Below are 8620 nucleotides of genomic sequence, written 5' to 3'. Positions count from 1 at the left end.
TGTAAAGTACTCTGTAATTAGCTTCATCTGATCATAATAACTTTAAGGAAACTTCAAAAACTCTGCTAAAACTCAGAAGCCAGAATAATTTGTATTTATTTTAAATGAATGTGCATGTTGCATCAGCGCAAATTATGCTGTTGTTTAGTATGAGGCAAGCGCAGTGATTCTGTGGTGGTGTGGAACTACATTTCAGATGCAAACTACACTTCTCTTAAGTAAGTGACTCCAGATCCTCCCAGTTTCTAATAATAAAGGATTACACATCTATCTTGTATACCTTCCAGATGTTCCAACTGCGTAATACAAACTAGGTACCATCTCACAGGTCAGTCGCATCCAACGCAGGCAGGAACTAAATATTAAAAAGGTAAAAAGACTTTTCTAGAATGAAATAACAGGTAAAAGTACCAAAACCCCACCTGAATATGGGTCCCCTTCATGCGTTTTGTAGTCAGTCTCACGCAAAACTCCAAACCTCCAGGCTCTATCACATCAGACTACTACTGATTACACTCAGACAAGTGCATCCACAACGGCTCCAGGTCCAGGAAGGGGAAAAATCTTATGTTTAATGACATGGTGGTGACATTTATTGCAATACTGCAATAATTCTCATCAGTATATCTAATAAGGCAAAATTTAAAAGCTGTACACTAGCCTTTACACAGACAGATACATCTAATACTGCATGCAGTCATTAAAACATATTATAGCAACAATTAACATCTATAGAAGATACAAATTAAAGTTACAACATTTTGTTTATTAAAAATCCAGATATTTAACATATAGGAAAAATCAACACACAACAAATACCCTAGGGACAAAGTTGCTGTTTTGAAAAAGTTACTGTTGCAATCATGCTCCTTCATGCACTGCAAATTTCATTTAAGTCTGCTAGACCAGTGAAGCCTAATGCTGTGTCTAAATAACATGCATGCACATTGGAAACACAGACACCACACTCAGAATATTCTATGTGGCATTTACTTCTTTGTTGCATTTAATCTCCAAATAAAGGTGTGTGTTAAAATGAGCCCCAGATTATATGGATTTAGCATCAAGACAAGCTTTTACCAAAACAGACTTACAGCATCGTGGTATTGCCAAATGTCAGAATCAAGTTCACACCACCAATTATTAACCAGGGTTTCATAGTACTCTTCAGTGCTGAGACATCTTTTTAAGGGTGCCACAGCTGCCACACAATATTAGCATTAGGTGTGTAAATAAGAAAAACCTAGAGATTTCAGACAGGAATCCACAGTGTCAAAAGCATTCTGGCTGGTTGGGGTCTTTCTGAGTTCTTTTCAACAGAGAAATTGCTTTATCAATTTTCCTTAGTCAAAAAACCAAGTTGGCTGGCATTTTGTGAGGGTGCCTTGAATCTAATGAGTCAAAGATTCATAGAAGTTAGGGGCTGGAAGGGACCTCACAAGATGATCGGGTCCAACCCCCCTACTCTAAGGCAGGAAAGACTGCAGAGGTCAGATGACCCTAGCGAAGTGTGCGTCCAGGTGTCTTTTGAAAATGTTGTTGAGAGCCACTGGTTTAAACGATCAAAAATACACATAACTAGGGGCAGTTGTGGGCTAGTAGGGAAAGTGGAGGGCTGTGGGCTCCTATAAGTAGGTTCTACTACTGTCTCTACAAATGACTTGATCCGTGTCCCTGTATAAGTCACTTCCTTTTGGCTAAGTACAGACATTCAAAAAGCCAGAGGCTGAATCAATTCAGTCTTTGCAGATTAGTCTAAACTGCATAGCTTGAACTCAGAAGCAAGTGAACAGACATTCACTTTCAATTCTGGAAATGCACCCACATTCCTGCAGTGGCTCAGGCCAGAAGTTGGGAGGTGCCCAGCCTCCCAGCCACAGCCAAAAAGAAAGGAGGAAGCTCCAAGGCTTTTCCCCACCTCCACACTCAAGTGGAGGGGGCATGGCCCCATGCTGAGGCCAGGAGGACAGGGCTTTAAACCTCCTCTGTGGCTGGCATGGGATCTCAGCCTGGGACCAGGGCAGGGAAGGCGGGGGAGGAGGCAGGGTGCCCCTGCCATACTTATCCATCCCACTCCTCCACTTCTGACCTGGGACACCATGCTAAGAGGGGAGAGCAGAGTATACACCCCATCCCTGGAACACAAGGGACCCCAGCCAAGGTCTGTCTGGTAGAGGTGGGGGAGGTGGGACAGTCCCTGCCAGGCTTTTGCCCCCTTGCTCCCTGCTAAGGGGGGGGACAATCCCTGGAAGGCTTTTACCCCCTCCCACCCTGCTCAAGCAGAGAGTGAAGGGAGAGAACACAGCCCGGCCCAGGACCAGCAAGCTGAGTGGGGGGAAGGGGGTTTAAACCCCTCCATGTCTGTGTGGTGTGACCATGACCCCTGTTCTCCACTTGAACAAGCAGCGAGGGAGAAAACCCTGGCAGGGGCTGCCCCCTCCCCTGACCTGAGCAGGGAATGGCGGGGAAGAAGCGTGGCAGGCCACCCCACACAGACCCTGGCTGGGGTCATGTGTGGCCATAGTGAGGGTTTAAGCTCCTCTGTTCCCTACCTGTGCCTGCCAGCCCAGGGCTAGGTTGTGGCCACACAACCCCTCTGCTCGAGTGAGGAGAGGCAAAATCCTGGCAGGGGCTGCCCCCCACCCAGGCAAACTCCAGCTGGGATCCACGGTGAGGGAGGTGGGAAGCCATAAGCCAAGGCATGCCCACGCCCCCCACTCAAGCCAGGAGGTGGAGGCTTCTGGAAGGGGCTCCCCCCAGACCTGAGCTGGGGTCCTGTGTGGACAGGGAGGCAGGGGTTAAATCCTCCTCCCCTCACAGCCTGCTGACCCCAGACTTGAGCAGGGGGGAAGGGAGGGAAAAAGCCTGGCAGGGGCTGCCCCTCCCCCAGGCAAACCCTGGCTGGGGTCCTGGGCCTCCCTCCCTTCTGTCATAGTGTGCCAGCCCAGGGCTGATGTCTGGCCATGCGCCGCCTTGCCCCCTCCACTGGAGTGGTGAGCACGGAAAATCTAGGCAAGGGCTGCTGCACTCCTGCCAAGCAGTCCATGGCTGGGGTCCCATGGTTTAGATCCCCCTCCGTCCCCTCTGCCTCAGCATGCTGGTCCTGGCCTATGTCTGCCCACACCCCTGCCCCCACCGCTTCAGTGGCAAGTGAAGAAAAGCCAGGCAGGGGCTGTTCCATCCCTGTCAGGCAGACCCCAGCAGGGGTCCCATGCAAGAGGGACCCCCTGCCTCATTCTGCCAGCCTGGCCTGGGATCTGGCCACTCCCCCATCCCACCCACTCCAGCAGCAAGTGGGGGAAAAGCCTGTGAGGGGCTGCTCCACTCCCACCAGGCAGAGCTTGGTTTTCCACCTCCACTGCCTTCTCAGCCAGCTGGAACAGCGATAGTGCTCTGGCTAGGGAGCAGCAGAATGGGGCCAACTTTGCTCTGCTGGAGCAGACAGCACAGCCCAGCCCAGGGCTGCAAAGGCTCCTGGGATGCTGGGGGATTGTGATTTAACTTGAACCAGGAAGGGGTCTGGGACAGAAGTTCCATAAGCCAGTTTGACCAAAATCAATTAAAGTCTGATACTACATTTATCTTAAACCAGTTTTGGTGATTTTGAAAGTGGTTTACGTACACTGAATTTCTGTTCTGTTAGAGGTTGATCACTTAAACCAGTTTATGCGTAACATCTGTAACTTCTGTCCCTAGTCTTTGTGTCTCAGTTTCCGTGATATATATAGTGGAGAGAACACCATTTATGCATTGAGACCTGCAAATGAAAAACTGTATAGAAAAGATTATTATTAATAGGCAGAATGCAAGAAATCCAAAATGCTTTATTTAGGCACCATTTGTAAATACAGTGTGACCTGAGAAGCAATTGTTTGCCAGTAGACATAAAAATACCATTGAGATGTTCAGATTATTAGAACCAAAATCTGAAACTGAATCTATCATCAGCTGTGCTAACAATACATTTTCTGCCAAGTTGCCACGGGTGACAGAAATGCATGATGACAGCAATAAATAATTTTAATGTCTGCTGATAATATCATGAAAAGAACAGTATGATACACTGACATCATTTAAAGATTTACCAGCCATTATTAAATGCTGTATCGTGCCTCAGCTTGTCAGCTAATAATAACACAGTGTGTCGCCATATTTCCATCCATATGCATTTATGCCTGCATAAGAGAGATTTGTGTCCTACATAATTTATCCAATTCCTTTGTTACTTAAAGTAATTTAAAAATAATTATGCTTATTTATATACTGATGAGTATAGGCCAGATCTTGCACAACCAAAATATTCACTGAATGATAAGCACCTCTTTAGCATTACTGAGGACAATTTTAGCATCACTATCCCTATGACATCTGTTTATTCATCCTAGATCTCCTAAAATAGCTAACATAATTATGCTAATCCAGGCCTCCCTTTTTCCCCACCCACTCCAGAGAGCACAGCAACCAAATACACACATGTTTTACAACAAACCAAGGAAGTGGAGGAGACTTACTAATTTTTTTTCAAATACTTGTAGTTTAAGCGTTGCATAATAAAACTCTTTCAAATTAAAATATTCACAGAACTGTCTGTCCCTGTTATTAGCTATTATGTTGGGGGGGAAATATAAGTCTCTTACCCTGGATTCTAAGGTATAAAATTAAAATGTCATTATCAGGTCAATATATTTCTAGAATTTAGGTTTTATAATGTAATATGGGGGGGGTTGCAAATTGCATACAAATATAATATTCAAGCTTCTTGTTAATTAAAATGAAATTGACTAGGGATGGGACAAAGGGAAGGCTGGGTTGGCATCCTCATTTTAACTATTTAAAAGAAGGGGTACAAATTGCCTGATATCAGTGTGATAATAATATATTATTGTTCTCAGTATTAAACAAAATAAGTGCTCATTATACCAGAAGCAATGTTTATATTCATTCCTTCCACTTTGTTATCCAAGCTTAATGCAAAAAAGGAAACATATTTATAAATAGCAAAAAGTAAACTAGTGTTTATAATTCTCTTTAATAGTTTAAATTAATCCGTAATAAAGAGTATTAAACCTTTAGATTTTTAAAATGTACTATCCTTTTAAGATGTGACATTCAGCCAAACACATCAACACTGAAAGGGCTTTGGAAAATTACGTAAAGGTTTCTGGATGCACAACCAATTAGGCATTTGCATCTGCCTCTCTAACTCAGATGTCACTCTCCTTCTTCTGCCGTGATTACAGACCTCAACAACACTAAAGCAGTTGAATCACTGTAATCAAAGACATGTTTGTCTGTAAAAAAGAAAAAAATCCTACTTTTATATGCTAAACAACTGAAAAGGTCAGTCTCTAGTTCAGGCACAAGTGCGTGGCTAGTATAGTACCAACTTTCTACCTTGACACCTCACTACAATGGGCCGATAGTAATACTATTAAATACAGGTGTAGAAATAGGCATAGATAGACATGAAAAGTAAGCTTTACTGTGGCAGCCATAACCTTCTCACTGATCTTGTGCAAGAGACAAATCCCACCCATTAATTTACACTTTGAAAAACTTTCATACTTAGGCACAATAGGCACATCTGCATGTTCATTAATGTGCCATAGTTATGGCACATTACATTTACTACTTGGTTAACCAAGTACTAAATCAATGCACAGTAACTTGAGCTACTGTACAGTAGTGCCGGCGCACAGGTTTTTTGTGACGTACTGAGCAGTAGCCTAATACTACTGTGCAATAGTGTATTAGCATGGTGTTTGCCTGGCACACTACTGCACAGTGTTATTAGGATACTGCACAGTTAGTATCTCATGTTCAAGTAGATCTGCCCAGTATGTTCCTCCTGCCATCCTTGCTCTTCAGCATTTTTCCCTTTTAAAAAGCATGCAGAAGTGTATTACACAAATCGAACAAGTTGGATTTCCTTGCAAGACAGATTCCACACATACTAGCAGTGAGCAGCACAGAAAAGAGAGTAACATAACCCTTCACTCTAGTCTGAGATAAAAGGATGTTTCACAGAATGATTAAGTAACCTGAAGTAAATAAAAACATAGCAAATTATGCTGTCTCAATAATTAGCTGCTATAAAAAGAACTAGTCTCCTCACTGCCTCTAGTACATAACTAAAGGATTTACAGCTACCAAGAGTACGAGGTGGCAGGACATGGATCTATTTCTCCAGTGCTCCTGGAAAGTCAGTCGCTGTGGAAAAAGGAAAGTGTATAGGGCTGCTGTTGGTACCTTCTCAGTATAGAGAGTTTGCGCTGAACTCAATACAGGCTGCAGTTACAGGACCTGCTGCTCAGGAATCTGAATGACATTTGGTTGTACACTTTTATTTCAAACAAAAACACTTTGTTTACTTGCTGAACAAATCAGATCAACCATTTCCAGGGTGTCCCAAGATGACACATCCAAATTCTCAAGTCAAACTATCTTGTAAAGCAAACCTGCTCTTGCTTCAGAGAACTCTGAGCATATGTGAGCACTGGTGCAAACAAACTGGTTAGTGTTGGTAAACACAGAGACACCCACAAAAGCAACCCAAGGAGAAAAAAATTAGTTACTCTAATTATTAGAGCCTTGTGGGAAACCAGCATCCTGCGGGCTTCCCCAGGCCTGGAGAGAATAAGTTAATGAACTGTATGATACAATTAATACATTTAAATGACAATCAGACATAAGTAGAAGCAACAGATCCTCTAATAATCACTAACAGTGAGACCCTGGTTGTTCTAGATCAGCCTGAAATCCTAGTCCTGACACACCCACCTTTCAAGAATAAAAATTATTCCCACACAGTAGTTAAATCTCTAAGGTTGATGCTCACTTAACTAGCTACTTAATTACATAATGCACCCCCTTTTTCAAGGAATAATTCATACTTTTCCTTAGAGGCTGTACTCCCAGCAGCAGAGAAGCCATTTTTTTTCACTTTCCTGCTTTCCAAGAGGGCTCCCAACCATAGTTACACCGGAACTGGGAAGAGAGACAAGCTGTCCATCAAAGCCTCAGTCTGAGAGTCCCATCGATTTCCAGGCTGCTCTTAGCAACCACAGAGACTATGGTTATCAAATAAGAAGTGGGAGCTCAGTAATGAACATTTGCAAGGAGCCTCCAAATGACGAACACTGCTCCTACCCATTCTGAAAATTGTTGGACCACTGAAAGCACAATCCTGGGTCATATCATTCATGCTGGCTGCTAACCATGGCAAAAAGTAGGTGAAGTCACACATCTGCAGCAGCAAAAAAATGCAAAATTCACAAATTCAGCAAAAAAGTCCTGAAATCACATTATTTACTATTCCTTGTTAATCACGACTTCACTATTTCAAGTGATTTTAAAGGAACCTTTCCCACTTGCTCCATTATGCTACAAAGAGAAAGTTAAACATGAAAATTTAGTTGAATGAGTTTGCCCAACAGTAGAGGTTACAAAAAGGGGTTATGAAAAATTTGTAAATCAGATTTTTGAGTTTCATTACAAAAGTCACAATGATGACAAACATACAGCCTTATGCCAGAAACTTGGTTTGAGTAAGGAAAACATTCAATGTAAATGGATTATTCACCTTGTAATTCTATGCCCATATCCTGCAATGCTCACAAACTAAATCATCAGAGCTGCAATTCTTTTACCATCCTCTTTCCTTTTCTTTATAGATCAGCAGCCTGTGCAGAAAAATAATTTAAAAAATAGCATTTTAGATTTTACTATTTTAAAGCCAATCAAATGAATTTAAAAAGGAGTAGTTGAGTTCATCTGCATTTGTTTGACATGACAGAAAAAAACCCCTATACTCTGTCTCATTCCAGCTAAGTATTAGCCAGAGAGAAAAGCATGTATGGAAAATATAAATGAAGGTGAAGGGGGAAAAATCTCTACTACTGTACTTTTTATAAAACAAGAAAAATGTTTTGGATACTACTAGGGCCCAGACCAAAGCAGAATTTGGGATCCAAACAATCCATTGCTCCAGTCATGATGGACAGTCAGTTGATGGAGGAGGAAAGTACGTGCCATGGTCTTTAAAATTTCAGAGTTACATCTGGAAACCTAATCCAATTTTCTGAATTTTGCATACAGTTGGGTCAGATCCCTGAAAGACCCTAGTTTCCACATCTGGGCTAGGTACAGACAGTCAAAAAGCCCAAGGCCGAATCGATTCAGACTCTGGAGGTTAGTCTAAGCTTCACAGATTAAATTGAAACAGAAGTGAACAGTCATTTACCTTTAATTCAGGAAATATAGCCAGATGCCTGAAGTGGCTCAGGCCAGAAGCTGGGGGGTGCTAGAGTACTTCCTCTTCCTGCTGCTCCAAGATCTATGGGATTTGCAGTCCAGAAGTACAGTAGCAGGACTCTGCAGGGTTGCTCATCACTTCCTCATCCTGCTTCCAGGTACCTCTGGGATTTGTAGTCCATAGTTGCAGCCAGCAATACGTTTGAGATGAGGAACAGGTATTTAACCCCCCACCCCCAGCCGGGGTTTGCCTGGCGGGGCAGGCAGTCCCAAATCAGTTAAGTCCCAACTCCCAAATCAGTTAAGTCTGATACTTATCAGTTAAGTCTGATACTACATTTAACCAGGTTTAGTGTAAACTAGTTTC

At 42.8% G+C, this 8620-nt stretch overlaps 1 long non-coding RNA gene across 1 annotated transcript in view; it reads right to left on the bottom strand.

The window, feature by feature from the left end:
• Positions 1 to 7679, bottom strand: part of LOC109301081 — an 8901-nt gene extending 1222 nt beyond the window's left edge. The window contains exons 1-2 of the long non-coding RNA XR_002098423.1: positions 7583 to 7679; positions 1 to 355 (exon numbers count right to left, since the gene is read on the bottom strand). The exon at positions 1 to 355 is cut by the window's left edge and continues 1222 nt beyond it. This is a non-coding gene — a long non-coding RNA (uncharacterized LOC109301081). The remainder of the gene's footprint in view (positions 356 to 7582) is intronic.
• Positions 7680 to 8620: the final 941 nt, after the last annotated feature.

The sequence above is a fragment of the Gavialis gangeticus genome, unplaced genomic scaffold, assembly GCF_001723915.1.
Source record: "Gavialis gangeticus isolate Ggan-Ray unplaced genomic scaffold, GavGan_comp1, whole genome shotgun sequence".
Classification (NCBI taxonomy): Eukaryota; Metazoa; Chordata; order Crocodylia; family Gavialidae; genus Gavialis; species Gavialis gangeticus.
This window is presented reverse-complemented; position numbering and strand designations above follow the sequence as displayed.